The sequence below is a fragment of the Helianthus annuus genome, chromosome 12, assembly GCF_002127325.2.
Source record: "Helianthus annuus cultivar XRQ/B chromosome 12, HanXRQr2.0-SUNRISE, whole genome shotgun sequence".
In the NCBI taxonomy this organism is placed as follows: Eukaryota; Viridiplantae; Streptophyta; class Magnoliopsida; order Asterales; family Asteraceae; genus Helianthus; species Helianthus annuus.
Window position 1 is genome coordinate 32694095 of NC_035444.2, and position 15878 is coordinate 32709972.

The 15878-nt window shown below is 37.9% G+C and overlaps 1 long non-coding RNA gene across 1 annotated transcript; it reads left to right on the forward strand.

The window, feature by feature from the left end:
• The first annotated feature begins 296 nt into the window (after nucleotides 1-296).
• LOC110896585 lies at nucleotides 297-1474 on the forward strand. The gene is made up of 3 exons (XR_002568011.2): nucleotides 297-432; nucleotides 976-1029; nucleotides 1332-1474. It is a non-coding gene; the product is annotated as an uncharacterized LOC110896585 (long non-coding RNA).
• Nucleotides 1475-15878: the final 14404 nt, after the last annotated feature.

A 15878-nucleotide genomic window follows, 5' to 3' on the forward strand; every position in this document is an offset into this window, starting at 1 on the left:
ACAAAATTACATTTCAGTATTTGGTACGCATTAAGGTTTCGGGGACGAAACCTCTTTTAAGGGGGGTAGACTTGTAACACCCCAAAATATGCAATTTATTTATGCTATTTGAAATGTCTAGACACGTTATATTTAACCTAGTTAAGTAGTTATACTAGTAACTTGATAGGAAGAAAAGTTGAATGATAAATAAACAAACTAAGAAAGTGAAGGGACTAAACTTGTTAAAAAGAATAAAAGTTTTAATTAAACAAATAAAGGAAAAAGGGGAAAACACAAAACACACGTACTGGTGTGTTTGTGGGATCGATCAGAGGGAGAAGCCAAGAACAAACCCTAACTTTCAGAAAATCACAAGATTAGGAAGGAATTAAGGGCCTAAATTGATGCATGAGCTCCAATCTTTAACTATCTAAGCTTGTTCAACACAAGGTAAGTCGAAAATTCTGATTTGATGATTTGTAGAAAGTGGGTTATAACCCAATCATGAAATCATGTGGAAATCTTGTGTAATTATGAGTTAGGAATTCGTAATAGACTGAGGAATTTGTATAATTTTGATTGTTTGGATGATTAGGGTTCATACCCACTTGTTGTAGGAAGAAGATGAACATGATGATTTATAATGATATGTTTATGGAAGTGAATTGATACATAATCTGAATGTGATAGAGAAATTAGATTAGTTAAGATGGTGTAGGATGAAAGAAAGTCATGAACTTGATTGATTCTTGTTAGATTAGAAGGTGAATAAGTAGGGTTATGCAATAAATACTTGTACTTTGTGCTTTGTTGATAACATGCACATCAAGTGTTTGACAAAATGCCTCAATGAAAATGCTAGTCATATAAGCCATAAACCTTGTATGAATTGAACATGTTTATGAAGTATGAGTAAATTGTATGATGTTTTATCGATTGATATGTGTAAATGAGCATGAAACATGAATTAAAAGAATGAATGGTTATATGTAGGCGTTAAGGAAGAAAGTTCGAGTCAAGGGAAGCAACAAGGGGATCAAGACCGAGGTACGCTACTTGTACAATTTTGGTTTTACTTTAGATATGTGTTTATCCATAATTGTGCTACTTTGAATCAAGCATGGTTAAGATATATGAATGGACCCTTCTCTTGAATGGGTCGAATGATGAAATTGTAAGACTAGAAAGATTGGCATGAAGTTCCGTTGGAACTCACTACCGTACAAGTATGAAAGAATGTAGTTTAATACAAGTCGTGAATGTCACGTTTATTTCAAGTCCGTAAGTTAATTTCTTGGGTTAAAGAAGGAAACTTTGTTCTAATGAGTTTTGATGTTGTGGTCATGTAGGTAAATCTCATGTCTAGCTATCAAGCTTTGCCCGGATCGAACACACCTCAAGCCCGTCAAGCGCTCCGCATTTTGTATAAAGTCAATGTCAAATTACCTAGTTACTTATGTCTATGCTTTGTACTTAAAACTAGTTTGGTCAAGGTTGTCTTTTGAAAAGTTGTCGTAAGTGCGTACATAAACTTAATGGTTTCGAAACTAAAAATAGGTCATCTTTTGTTGTGTATGTCATGTCTTTTGAATGTTTGCGTATAGTTTGAATGAAATTTGATTATGAAAAACAGGGTACCGCCCGTTTACAAACGGGTCATGCCCAAATTTTGTTAGAAAAGTATGTTGTCATTTAATAAATTTAAAGGAAAAATTATGGACGTTACAGGTAGGCTCGATCGGCTGGGCTGTTCGAGTGGATTGTTTCTTCCTTTGAGTAGGATGTGTTTGTCTATGATGGTTTTAAACTTTTGAAGTTTTTGTTGCAGTATTTGAAAACATTGAAGTATTCTTACCTTTCAGGTCGTTCGATCGGCTAGTTCAACCGATCGGTTAGGTACTTCAGCAATGTGTTCTTAGCAGGGTGTCACCTGGTCGGACGGCATGTTCGATCGGGTGGCACTCCAATGCATCGAACGAGTTGAAAATCGATTAAGTGTTGAAGCATAGTATCTCATGATCCGAATAGTAATTCTAATCAAACCTTGGTTCGATCGAATAGCACTTCGTTCAATACCAGACTTCATGAGTTTTGTTAAAGTGTGGGGCCATGTGCTAGCCGATCGGCTGGCCTGGTCGATCGGCTGACATGTCCGATCAGCTGGGTTGTTCGTTCGAACAGCCTGTCCGATCGGTCAACATCCTGACCTGGTCGGCCTGTTCGTTTAACACTTGGTTGTTCTGATAGTTTTGACATTATATTGAAGTACTTTGACAACGAGTTGAACCATAGAACCCTCGTTCTTACTTGCTTCACCTGCTCGGGTAGGAATCACCCAAATCCGGCCTATGAACTGTTCAGAACGATATTTTAACGTTTATCCCGAAATCGGTGAACCTCGTAGATAGAATCCTGTAACACCACGTAAAAACGTGTCCAATGATACATTGACACGTGTCCTGAACTTTAAATAAGTGTATTCTCGCGAAGGACTTAAAATGTCAACATGCCATCTCGGGCCGCTGATTGACACTATGAGGATAATATATTCTTAATCGAAAGATTAATTGAATATAAGAAACCATTGTGTTCATATATAAACAGTGATAAGGCTACGGGAATTAAATAAGTCAACATGTTAAGTTTACCTCTAAATGACCTTTTTGAAATTTTTCCCGAAAGCTTTATAAATTATATTAGACACATTGATAAATGGCTATTAGGAAAGTTAAACCTCGGCAATTAATAATGGTTCATACTTCAATTTAAGAATTTGAAGTTCATATGCAAAGCCGACAAACCTTCATGTTTGGACAACTTCTTTAACTCCAAGGAAACACAATTGCATGGCATTGTTATTGGCATTCAGAACTGGTCATATGGACTATTACACTGAATTATGGTTCAAGATTCGGACAATTGAAATGCATGGCAAGGTGTACAAAAGTTGTAAATTTTTTGTCCTCTGGTCATCGGTTACGGACCGTATAGCCCTAGGCTTACGGTCCGCAAAGAGGTAACTGGGCGATGTGAACCAGGTTCGGTTACGAACCATAAACGCTTGGACTTACGATCCGTAAGCAATGGATACGGACCGCAAGAGATTTCCCTTACGGTCCGTAAGATCGTTGCTGGGCAGAAAAATTGGACAGATGTGAGTTAAGCTGTTTAACCGACTTAAACCTTTAAAATTCGAAACCAGGGACTATTGAATGGATTTTATAAACCACTAGGACACGTGGGGTGATCCTAGGGCCTCTAACAACAGCTGCAGTGATCTTGGAGCTTAGCAATTCACTATATAAATGAACCTAGTGAAGTGTTCTTGATCACATTTTCAACTCTTCACTTGTGGGACTTGCTCTGGAGCTCTCATCAGTAACAAGAGGATTACAAGTGTAGAAAAGATTGCTAGGACCTTAAGTAAGCTTCTAGTTACTTATTTAGTTGTTTAATTTAGCTTAATTACTATAAAGTCAAACTCTTAGTAAAATCAGTTTGACTTTCGTTTTAATTACATGTGGCTTAACCACTGATCAAATTGAAAGTGGTTATAAAACCACATTAGTATAGGTGACTAACCCTTGAAAGGGCGTCTTCTAATTATCTCGTTTGACCTGTTAATTGTCGGGTCAAAGTAGTTTGACAAAAAGTCAAACTAGACTGAAATTGCAAATTTGATTCTAATTAGTAAACCAGAGGTTCTAAATTATATTTTAACATTCTAATGACTTGGTAATTAATATCTAACCATGTTTAATCAGTCCTAATCCGACAATTAATAGTCTAAGGTCAGTTTATAACCGAAAGTCGCAAAAGCTTGACTTTTGTTATGACTTACAGTTCTGACCCGTTTAAGCTTGATTCTTTCATGTTTTAAGCTTCCATTAGGACCATATTACATTGTAGTATAATCCTCTGGAGTTATATTGCATGGTGCCTAATGGTTTGAATTATTTGCTCTTGATCGTGATTATGCTTAATAATGCCTAAAACGCCCTTTTTGTATAAAAACGAGATTTTTAACAATGTGAATGGACTAACACCTTCGCTACTGGTATTTAGACATGACCTGAAGATATGACATCAGTTTGAGGTCTAGAATAGGAGTTATGCTCAATAGCGTAATTAAGAAACTTTTTAGTATTTAAAAGGCATAATTAGCGTAAAGCCTATCTAAACCCGATTTTTGACACCAAACTTTTTACCTAGCTGTGCGGTACGAGAAACCACACAAGCTTTCAAAGATACTTGGATTTTACCAAGTTATATATATAGCCCCTATGATCAATGCGCATCATGGCTAACAAACATCAATCTGATGTGTACACCAAGACATCCTTTAGAGATGTATGCCTATGAGCAAAGGTGTGATAATGACAAAGAAAGTTCAATTATAAACTTCTTGTCAATAAGGCGATGAACCTTGTTCGACCCTTAAAAGATCATTGATCCAAGTGATTAGTGGTCAGATCTTAAGTCGTCTTGTGACAAGCTTCCTAAGCTATTTAAAATGTCCTTCGAGACGAGCTTAATGATAATAAAATGTCTTTCATGACATTTGCAGTTGCGGAAATTCTGTCTTCCCTGCTTAACAGCATAAAGAAATGTGTATTCTAATTGATGATAAATTATTATCTAAATGGTTTAAATAATACCATGACCATTTGATCATCAATGCGATGAATTTCTATATATATATATATAAATTAAATATTATTATTGTTGTTATAGTATTCAGAAATGGCTGGCTCAGATGAAGCAAACAGTCATCCTATAGAAGGCAATACCAGGATTAATATCACTGGTGCCGAACTTCAAGCAATGATCACCGCAGCAGTTACTTAAGCGGTGGATGCTAAGTTTAAAGAGCCAAGTAATGTACGGTCTCAAACTCATTCAAGAACCCATTCACAGCCACATACTCATAGGAAGACTGAGTCCCTGCGCTCGTCTAACCAGGGTAGTGAACCCAAAAAGCAGGTAGTTCTTGAGCCTACCCCTAGGCACGCCAAGGGTTGTACCTACAAGTATTTTGTATCCTGTAAGCCAAGAGACTTTACATGAGAAAAGGGGGCAATAGACTGCATGAAATGGTTAGATGAGATGGAAACGGTGATAGATATTAGCGGTTGCGCTAAGGAAGATGTGGTCATGTTTGTATCTCAATCTTTTAATGGCGATGCCCTTACATGGTGGAAAGCGTTAGTACAGTCCACCGGGAAGGTGCATTTGTATAATCTCTCATGGGAGAAGTTTGTTGATCTGGTTAAGGACACTAATTGTCCGCAGCATGAGGTTGAGCGTGTAGAGACTGATTTCCTCACCCTTGTGATGAAGGATCTAGACTGTAGATCCTATGTGACTAGTTTCAATTCCATGTCGAGACTTGTACCGTACTTCGTCACTCCTGAGCCCAAACGCATTGCGCGTTTTATTGGTGGTCTGGCCCCTGAAGTTAAGGGGAATGTAAAGGCTTCTAAGCCAACCACCTATAGATCCGATGTGGATCTATCCTTATCCCTCACTTTGGATATCGTGAGGAGTCGGGCTAAGAAGAATTCTGAAGAAGGGAAGAGGAAGAGAGAGGATGATCAGTCCTCTCAGCCAAACAAGAAAGGTAAAGGGAACTCTTCTTCCAAGAAAGGGCAATCTGGTGATAAGCCCAGGTGTAAGACTTGCCACAAAAGGCACTTTGGAAAGTGCAACCGGGATCCACAGGCCAAACCATGTGGGATTTGTAAGAAAACGGGGCACAAGTCTGTCGAGTGCCAGAATATAAAGGATGCAACCTGTTATGGTTGCAATGAGAAGGGGCACATCAAAACCAACTGCCCCAAGAATGCGAAGAAGCCTGAGGAGGCTAAGAAGAACAACGCTAGAGTGTTCCAGATGCAGGCTAGGGAAGCGGTGAATGACGAGAACGTCATAACAGGTACCTTCCTCATTAATAATATTTATGCTAGAGTCTTATTTGATTCCGGTGCTGATAAGTCCTTTGTAGACCATGAGTTCTGTAAGTTGTTGAATTTGCCTTTTAAGACACTAGACATAAAGTATGAGGTAGAACTTGCTGATGGTACCTTAGAATCAGCTTCAACTCTTCTGGATGGATGTTCCATATCCATTAAGAATCATTCTATTCCGCTATCCCTTCTGCCCATGAAATTGGTTGGTTTTGATATAGTTTTAGGCATGGATTGGTTGTCGCATAACCAAGCCCAAATTGCCTGTGATAAAAAGCTTGTCATTATCAAAACCCCTTTTGGTGAATCAGTCACTATTCAAGGACATACACAGTATGGATTACCCGGCAATGTATCTATTCTCAAGGTATCTCAGTGCTTGAAAAATGGATGTGTCATTTACATGGCACAGGTGTCAGTGAATGATCCAAAGCCGAAGATTGAAGACATTCCAATCATTTCAGAGTATTTTGATGTCTTTCCTGATGAGTTACCTGGATTGCCTCCTGAGAGGCAAGTAGAATTCAGGATAGACATCCTCCCTGGATCTGCGCCTATAGCTCGAGCTCCGTATCGTCTAGCGCCTACTGAAATGAAAGAGCTCAGAACTCAATTAGATGAATTGTTAGAAAAAGGTTTCATTCAGCCCAGCTCATCACCTTGGGGAGCTCCTATATTATTCGTGAAAAAGAAGAACGAATCAATGCGCTTATGCATTGATTACCGTGAACTGAATAAGGTAACGATCAAGAATCGTTATCCTTTACCCAGGATCGATGATCTATTTGATCAACTCCAAGGAGCGAGTTATTTCTCAAAGATTAATTTAAGATCTGGGTATCATCAACTCAAGGTTCGAACTGAAGATGTTCCAAAGACGGCATTCAGAACAAGATATGGACATTTCGAGTTCTTAGTGATGCCTTTTGGGCTCACTAACACGCCTGCAGCATTCATGGACCTCATGAATAGAGTCTGCAAGCCGTATCTAGATAAGTTTGTCATTGTCTTCATAGACGACATTCTTATCTACTCGCGTAACAAAGTGGAGCATGAAAAACATCTTAAGTGTATCTTAGGACCGCTTCGACAGGAGAAGTTGTATCCCAAATTCTCCAAATGTGAATTTTGGCATCGTAAGGTTCAGTTCCTTGGACATGTTGTCAGTGAACAAGGTATTCAAGTAGATCCTGCCAAGGTAGAAGTTGTTATGAATTGGGAAGCACCTAAGACACCTACGGAAATTCGCAGCTTTCTGGGTTTAGCAGGATATTATAGAAGGTTCATTGAGAACTTCTCAAGAATAGCTACACCATTAACCTCCTTAACCCGCAAGAATGTAAAATTTGTCTGGGGTCCCAAGCAGCAGGAATCTTTCGAGACTCTAAAGCAAAGATTGAGCAATGCTCCGGTCTTATCCTTACCAGAAGGAATTGAAGAGTTTGTTGTATACTGCGATGCATCACACACCGGTATGGAGTGTGCACTTATGCAGCGAGGTAATGTAATTGCCTATGCATCGCGACAGCTAAAGGTGCATGAAAAGAATTACACCACCCATGATTTGGAATTGGGTGCCGTTGTATTCGCACTAAAGTTGTGGAGACGCTATTTGTATGGAACAAAATGTGTAATCTACTCGGATCACAAAAGTCTTCAACATTTGTTCAACCAAAAAGAACTTAATATGAGGCAGCGCCGTTGGATGGAAACTCTGAATGATTATGATTGTGAAATTCGCTACCATCCAGGCAAGGCGAACGTGGTTGCTGACGCTCTAAGCCAAAAGGAAAGGGTTAAACCAATTAGGATTAATGCCAAGAGTATTGAGTTGAAGAATAGTCTGAATGAAAGACTATTAGCTGCACAAAAAGATGATGTTTTGGAAGTTAATTTCCCAAATGAAAAGCTAGGTGTAACTGCTGAACAGTTAACGCCTGGGAAGGATGGAATCCTCCGAATGAATGGAAGAATTTGGGTTCCTATTCAAGGAGCTCTTCGGGATGTGATCCTTCAGGAAGCCCACAACTCTAAGTATTCAGTTCACCCTGGAGGTGACAAGATGTATCAAGATCTAAAGGCTAATTATTGGTGGATAGGTTTGAAGAAATCTATTGCCACCCATGTAGCTAAATGCCTGACTTGCGCTCAGATTAAAGCTGAACATCAAAAGCCATCAGGTCTTCAACAACAGCCAGAACTCCCTACATGGAAATAGGAGATGGTAACTATGGATTTTATAACCAAGTTACCTAAAACGAAGCACGAAAACGACACTATATGGGTTATTGTTGATAGACTGACGAAGTCAGCACATTTCTTACCCATTAAAGAGACTTACAGTTCCGATAAGTTAGCCCAGTTGTATGTTGATAAGATTGTAGCTCTTCATAGTGTACCGGTAGCTATTATCTCGGATAGAGATACTAGATACACCTCTCATTTTTGGAAAAGTTTCCAATAATCCTTGGGCACTCGTTTGAATTTTAGTACTGCTTACCATCCACAGATTGACGGTCAGAGTGAGCGTACCATTCAAACCTTGGAAGACATGCTTCGTGCATGTGTTATTGATTTGGGTGGTAGTTGGGATGACCACCTGCCATTAATCGAGTTCTCCTATAACAATAGCTATCATACCAGCATTCAGGTTGCGCCTTTTGAAGCATTATATGGTAGGAAATGCAGAACGCCTGTATGTTGGGCAGAAGTAGGAGAAGCTCAGATATCAGGACCTGATATAGTCCTTGAGACTACGGACAAGATTGTCCAAATTCGAGATCGCCTAAAAGCTGCCAGGGATAGGCAGAAAAGTTATGCTGATAAGAGGCGAAAACCTCTAAAGTTCGAAGTAGGCGATAAAGTTCTATTGAAAGTATCACCCTGGAAAGGAGTGATGCGTTTTGGTAAAAAGGGGAAGTTGAGCCCTAGATATATTGGACCGTTCGAGATCATCGAATGTGTTGGCAGTGTAGCTTATAAGCTAAACTTGCCAGAGGAGCTGAGTGGAATTCATAACGTATTACACATTTGTAATCTCAAGAAATGCCTTGCCGATGAATTGCTAGCTATGTCTCATAAAGACGTTCAAGTTGATAAAAGTTTGAGATTTGTGGAAAGGCCAATATCGATCGAGGATCGACAAGTTAAGAGGCGAAAAGAGGCAGAAAAGTTATGCTGATAAGAGGCGAAAACCTCTAAAGTTTGAAGTAGGCGATAAAGTTCTATTGAAAGTATCACCCTGGAAAGGAGTGATGCGTTTTGGTAAAAAGGGGAAGTTGAGCCCTAGATATATTGGACCGTTCGAGATCATCGAATGTGTTGGCAGTGAAGCTTATAAGCTAAACTTGCCAGAGGAGCTGAGTGGAATTCATAACGTATTACACATTTGTAATCTCAAGAAATGCCTTGCCGATGAATTGCTAGCTATGTCTCATAAAGAGGTTCAAGTTGATAAAAGTTTGAGATTTGTGGAAAGGCCAATATCGATCGAGGATCGATAAGTTAAGAAACTCCGAAGAAAATTTGTGCCGATAGTAAAGGTCAAGTGGGACGCTCGCAGAGGTCCTGAGTATACGTGGGAAGTCGAGTCCACTATGAGGCAGAAGTACCCTCACTTATTCCAGTAAATCTCGGGGTCGAGATTTCTTTTAAGGGGGTGAGGATGTAACACCGCGTAAAAACGAGTCCAATGATACATTGACACGTGTCCTAAACTTTAAATAAGTGTACTCTCGCGAAGGACTTAAAATGTCAACATGCCATCTCGGGCCGCTGATTGACACTATGAAGATAATATATTCTTAATCGAAAGATTAATTGAATATAAGAAGCCATTGTGTTCATATATAAACAGTGATAAGGCTACGGGAATTAAATAAGTCAACATGTTAAGTTTACCTCTGAATGACCTTTTTGAAATTTTTCCCGAAAGCTTTGTAAATTATATTAGACACATTGATAAATGGCTATTAGGAAAGTTAAACCTCAGCAATTAATAATGGTTCATACTTCAATTTAAGAATTTGAAGTTCATATGTAAAGCCGACAAACCTTCATGTTTGGACAACTTCTTTAACTCCAAGGAAACACAATTGCATGGCATTGTTATTGGGCATTCAGAACTGGTCATATGGACTATTACACTGAATTATGGTTCAAGATTCGGACAATTGAAATGCATGGCAAGGTGTATAAAAGTTATAAAATTTTTGTCCTCTGGTCATCGGTTACGGACCGTATAGCCCTCGGCTTACGGTCCGCAAAGAGGTAACTGGGCGATGTGAACCAGGTTCGGTTACGGACCGTAAACGCTTGGACTTACGGTCCGTAAGCAATGGATACGGACCGTAAGAGATTTCCCTTACAGTCCGTAAGATCGTCGCTGGGCAGAAAAATTGGACAGATGTAAGTTAAGCTGTTTAACCGACTTAAACCTATAAAATTCGAAACCAGGGACTATTGAACGGATTTTATAAACCACTAGGACACCTGGGGTGATCCTAGGGCCTCCAACAACAGCTGCAGTGATCTTGGAGCTTAGCAATTCACTATATAAGTGAACCTAGTGAAGTGTTCTTGATCACATTTTCAACTCTTCACTTGTGGGACTTGCTCTGGAGCTCTCATCAGTAACAAGAGGATTACAAGTGTAGAAAAGATTGCTAGGACCTTAAGTAAGCTTCTAGTTACTTATTTAGTTGTTTAATTTAGCTTAATTACTATAAAGTCAAACTCTTAGTAAAATCAGTTTGACTTTCGTTTTAATTACATGTGGCTTAACCACTGATCAAATTGAAAGTGGTTATAAAACCACATTAGTATAGGTGACTAACCCTTGAAAGGGTGTCTTCTAATTATCTCGTTTGACCTGTTAATTGTCGGGTCAAAGTAGTTTGACAAAAAGTCAAACTAGACTGAAATTGCAAATTTGATTCTAATTAGTAAACCATAGGTTCTAAATTATATTTTAACATTCTAATGACTTGGTAATTAATATCTAACCATGTTTAATCAGTCCTAATCCGACAATTAATAGTCTAAGGTCAGTTTATAACCGAAAGTCGCAAAAGCTTGACTTTTGTTATGACTTACAGTTCTGACCCGTTTAAGCTTGATTCTTTCATGTTTTGTGCTTCCATTAGGACTATATTACATTGTAGTATAATCCTCTGGAGTTATATTGCATGGTGCCTAATGGTTTGAATTATATGCTCTTGATCGTGATTATGCTTAATAATGCCTAAAACGCCCTTTTTGTATAAAACAGAGATTTTTAACAATGTGAATGGACTAACACCTTCGCTACTGATATTTAGACATGACCCGAAGATATGACATCAGTTTGAGGTCTAGAATAGGAATTATGCTCAATAGCGTAATTAAGAAACTTTTTAGTATTTAAAAGGCATAATTAGCGTAAAGCCTATCTAAACCCGATTTTTGACACCAAACTTTTTACCTACTGATGTTAAATAATATTTTGGGATTTTTGAAGATTTTTATTTATTTTTAGGCTGAGCATAACGTAGGATTATAGCCTAATTTCGGTAATTACTGGTTTTACCCTTTTCATCCATAAAATGAGTTTTACATAACATTTTAAATACCAAACTTTTTGCTACTGATTTTATTTGATAAATATAATATTTTGAACTTTATAAACTAACCAAAATCTCAGATTTCCTATTTTTACCATAATAACCCTTTAAATCGCATTTTGAGCGCTTTAAGCACCTAGTATGGGTCAAAACTGTATTTAACATATGAAACTTAATATCTACTGATATAACTTATCAAAATATAAGTTTTTACTAATTAAATCAAACCTGGAACTCAGTTTTATAAATAAACTCTTTTATGAGCATTAAAATTACCAAAATACCCTTATGGGACTTATTTTGGTTTAAATTAATTTTGGGCATACATGTTAATATATTACTGATATATTAGCATATTTTGATCATAATATTGATTAAGACCTGTATATAAATTATTTGGTTACCCGTTACGCATTTATGCGTTCGGATCGGTCTACGTGACTAGTTTACGTAAAATAACCGAAACGGGCTTAACCTTATCATTTCATTCCGATTTTCGAGAATGTATTTAGTTTACCCATATTATACAAGTATCCAAGCTTGTCGGGTCTAAATCACATTCTATCCCGGTCTCCGCTTAATCTAGCGTTTAGAACCGTAAGGTTTCCTTCTAGCTAGCCGGTCTAAGTCCTTGATTAGTTAAAGACCGTTAGCATCCTTATAGGCTAATTAAACCTTCTATACAGATTAATAGCATCCGGTAAAAAGTGTCTTTCAAGAACCTTAGGAATTTTACTACTATCACCAGGTAAATACTTTTAACTTATTTTCCCTATACGGGCTTGGGATACGGTATATTAATACCGCTTGGTCGGGTATGGGATTATTTTGTCGGATTGTGATTTAATAAATCCGCATAACCCGTTTTGATCTGTATTGTTTGATAACGTAAACATTTGGGGGCAAACGACCGTGTCCTGGATATCCTCGGCTCATTTAAGTTATTAATGGCCACGACCTATGCACGGGGTGCAGGCATGCACCTGACAGATGCAAATGCTAAATATTAATTACCTACAAGTTGGGGATAACTCCTTTGTGGGTTCTATAAGTTGTGAGTCAGTTAATCATGTCCGGCTTACAAACCGGCCCCACATGTATGACAAACATGTAAAAGTGTATACAAGATTTTATTGAAATTGTCCCAAGTTATAAAGGATTTGTGCCATGTGCACCCAAATCAATTTTCTTAAATGTTTCAAAATGAGTCAGTTAAATTGTATTTACCAGTGTAAACTGACGTATTTTCCTAAAGATTGATTGACAGGTACTTCTCGAAATAGGCCGGAGCTATAGGGTGTTATAGAGGATCTTGCAAATCCAATAGATACCCGGAGTCTGTAGTTTTTGTTTTCTTTGTACTTTATGATCCGCCTGTGGATCTTATTACATTCCTGTCTGTACTATTCATATACTCGAACACACAGACAGTATGGTTTGTAATAGTTTATTTACCCAGCCTTCCGTTGTGCTATATTATTGTGTATATTGACAATGATGATATCAACTACGTCACGATATTCCCCACCGGGCCCACCGGTAATATGTGGAAAATTGGGGTGTGACAAATCCGAATCTTAAACCACTTAACTGTTAGAATGATTAGTGAGTTGGTTCAAGCTCCGTTTCTACCGGTTTGAAGGTATTGAGTGTAAACGAGTTGAAAGAAGGTTGGAAAATCCATCTTTCACTCCTTCACACCGCGTAATGTTTAGATCTAAGATAGATCTTTGTTTATTTATCTGGAAATCGGCTAGATCCAAGTGTTTCTTGGTGGATTGAAGCCAAAACATGAAGTTCTTCAACAACACCATGATGACATCATCCTAGAACACTTAGATCTTGATGATTTCACGGTTAGAATTCAAGATTTGAAAGATAGAAAGGTGTAAAAGTGTGCATAGATAAAAAACGTACAAGATTTAGGACGAAATATTACCGGGATTGAGAGAAATCTGAGAAAAGGTGAAGAACACGAGCTGGTCGGTCAGAGAGTTTCCAAATGTGGAAAGAATGACAATGACATGGCTATTTTTAGGCTTCCCAAAGAGAAAAGGGATGGCCGATCGGCCAGGCATCCCGATCGGACAGCCTGTTCGATCGGACGGTCTGTCCGATCGGTTGGGCTGTTCGATCGGCTGACAGCCTGATCGATCAACAGCCTGATTTGAGCATTCGGGCGACGATTTTTGATATTTCGATTTCGATTGAAGACGATACGAATACGATAGAGTTTCCTATTCAAATTACTTTTAATCCCAACCACTATATCTACATATAAGCATCTATATTTCATGTCCGACTTCGATTTCGATTCCATGTGATTGAGTTCGATGGCTTTTCGAGTTTCGATTTGATTCGATTAGTCAGCACCCACATAACATAAATTAAACACGCACAATTAACACATAAGGCACACACACGCATAATACACCGAAGTTCGCATGAGTCGAGTTTCGAGTTCGATGATGATTTGATTAGCTTGATTACTGATTAATTGACTTTATCGCATTGTTACTTTCTGCTATTCAAGGTCGTTAAGCGGATTGCGTTGATTAAACATTCGATTACTTCGATTCCTTGATTAATAACACTTACTCCACATAATACAACTAAAATAAAACATGAAATAGACTACTTATAGTCAAAGAAGTCAACTTGACTTGGTCTTTGACTTTGACTTTGACATTCGAAAACACGGGGTGTTACAGTAGTGGCGGGTGGCGGCGATGGCGTCGGTGGTGGGTGGTGGTGGTGGTGGCGGCGGGTTGTGGCGAAGGTTGTGGGTTGTGGTGTTGTTGATGAATGGTGCAAGAGGGGATCGAATGGAAAAAAACATGGGGGTGGAAGGAATGATTTTGAGGGAATGGAATGACTTTTGGAATGAGTGATTCCATTCCATTGACTAACCAAACACTTTTTTCTTCATTTCCTTGTAATCACTCATTCCATTCCACCTCTCATTCCTGAATACCAAACACTACCTAAGTGTAAGTGTAAGTGTAACGAGAAACTTCATTCAAACTTCATTCAAGGATCCACTTTTCTTTAAACTGGCCGCCTAACTTTCGAGCTAGGAACCGGACCAGATGGTCTGATCAAATTTCAATTCAAACAATTTATGTTCTATTTCTTCCCTTTCAAAATAGCATTTAATGATCTAGTTACTACTTTAAACTTAATATTTTGTTTATTTAAGGCCTCATACTTTATAAATATTTGGGATATTGAATTTAAATAATCTCAACTTTTACATATTGGCTGATAACACTCTCAACTTTCGATTGGTATCATAACACTCCCAACTTTCAACTTATTTTCTTATAACACTCCTAAACTAACTGAACCTTAACCTAATTAGTTTTTTGCTGAGGTGCCACTTTGTTTAGTGACGTGACATCTAATGTGGCCCTTTTGCTGACGTAGCAGATGTGTCACTTTTTTAGTGACGTGGCATTTGGTATGGCATGGCATCTGACATGGCTTTTCTTATGGCGTGACATCTGATGTGACACTTGTTTGATGACGTAGCATCTGAGTCAGCTAATTAGGTTAGGGTCCAATTAGTTTGGGAGTGACAAAGAAAAATAAGTTGGAAGTGGTTTGGGACAAATTAAAAGTTGGAGTGCTATTTACCAAATGATGAAAGTTAAGATTATTTAAATCCACTATTCGTATATACTTTATTAATATCGTAAATCAATGGGAAAGTAAGGTGTTGATATACACAATTAGTCTATTTATAAAAACATTAATTCAAATAATTTTTTTAACAATTGAGTAAATTGCCATTTTATTCTAAATAGTTTTTTTCTCTTTTGGGTCCCTGACTTTTTCTTTTTCTTGTCATTTTGATCACATTGTCTAACTTAGTCTAAAAATCAGGTTATAATCAGGGGTATTTTTGGCGTTAAACTATTATGAGGTTTATAAATTATGTTGTAAACTACTTCTGGTTATCATTACACAACAGTTATGTCAAAAATACCGCTGGTTATAACCAGATTTTTAGACTGAGTTAAGCAATGTGATCAAAATGGCAAGAAAATGGAAAAGTCAGGAGGAGAAGAAAAACTATTTGGACCAAAATGGCAATTTGGACCAAACCTCAGGGACTAAAATGACAATTTACTCTTAACAATTTGACTAGTTAATTATTAAGATGTTAATATTTCCTAAAATAAGACCCACAAAAATAGATTAATGTGTTACTAGAGACATTAGTTTTGGAGTCTTAGTAGGAGTTTGTTACGCAATCCCCAGCTAATCTTGTTTAAATAAGTCTGTTAATCCCCTCTCACTTAGTCACTTCACACACATCCATCTCTCT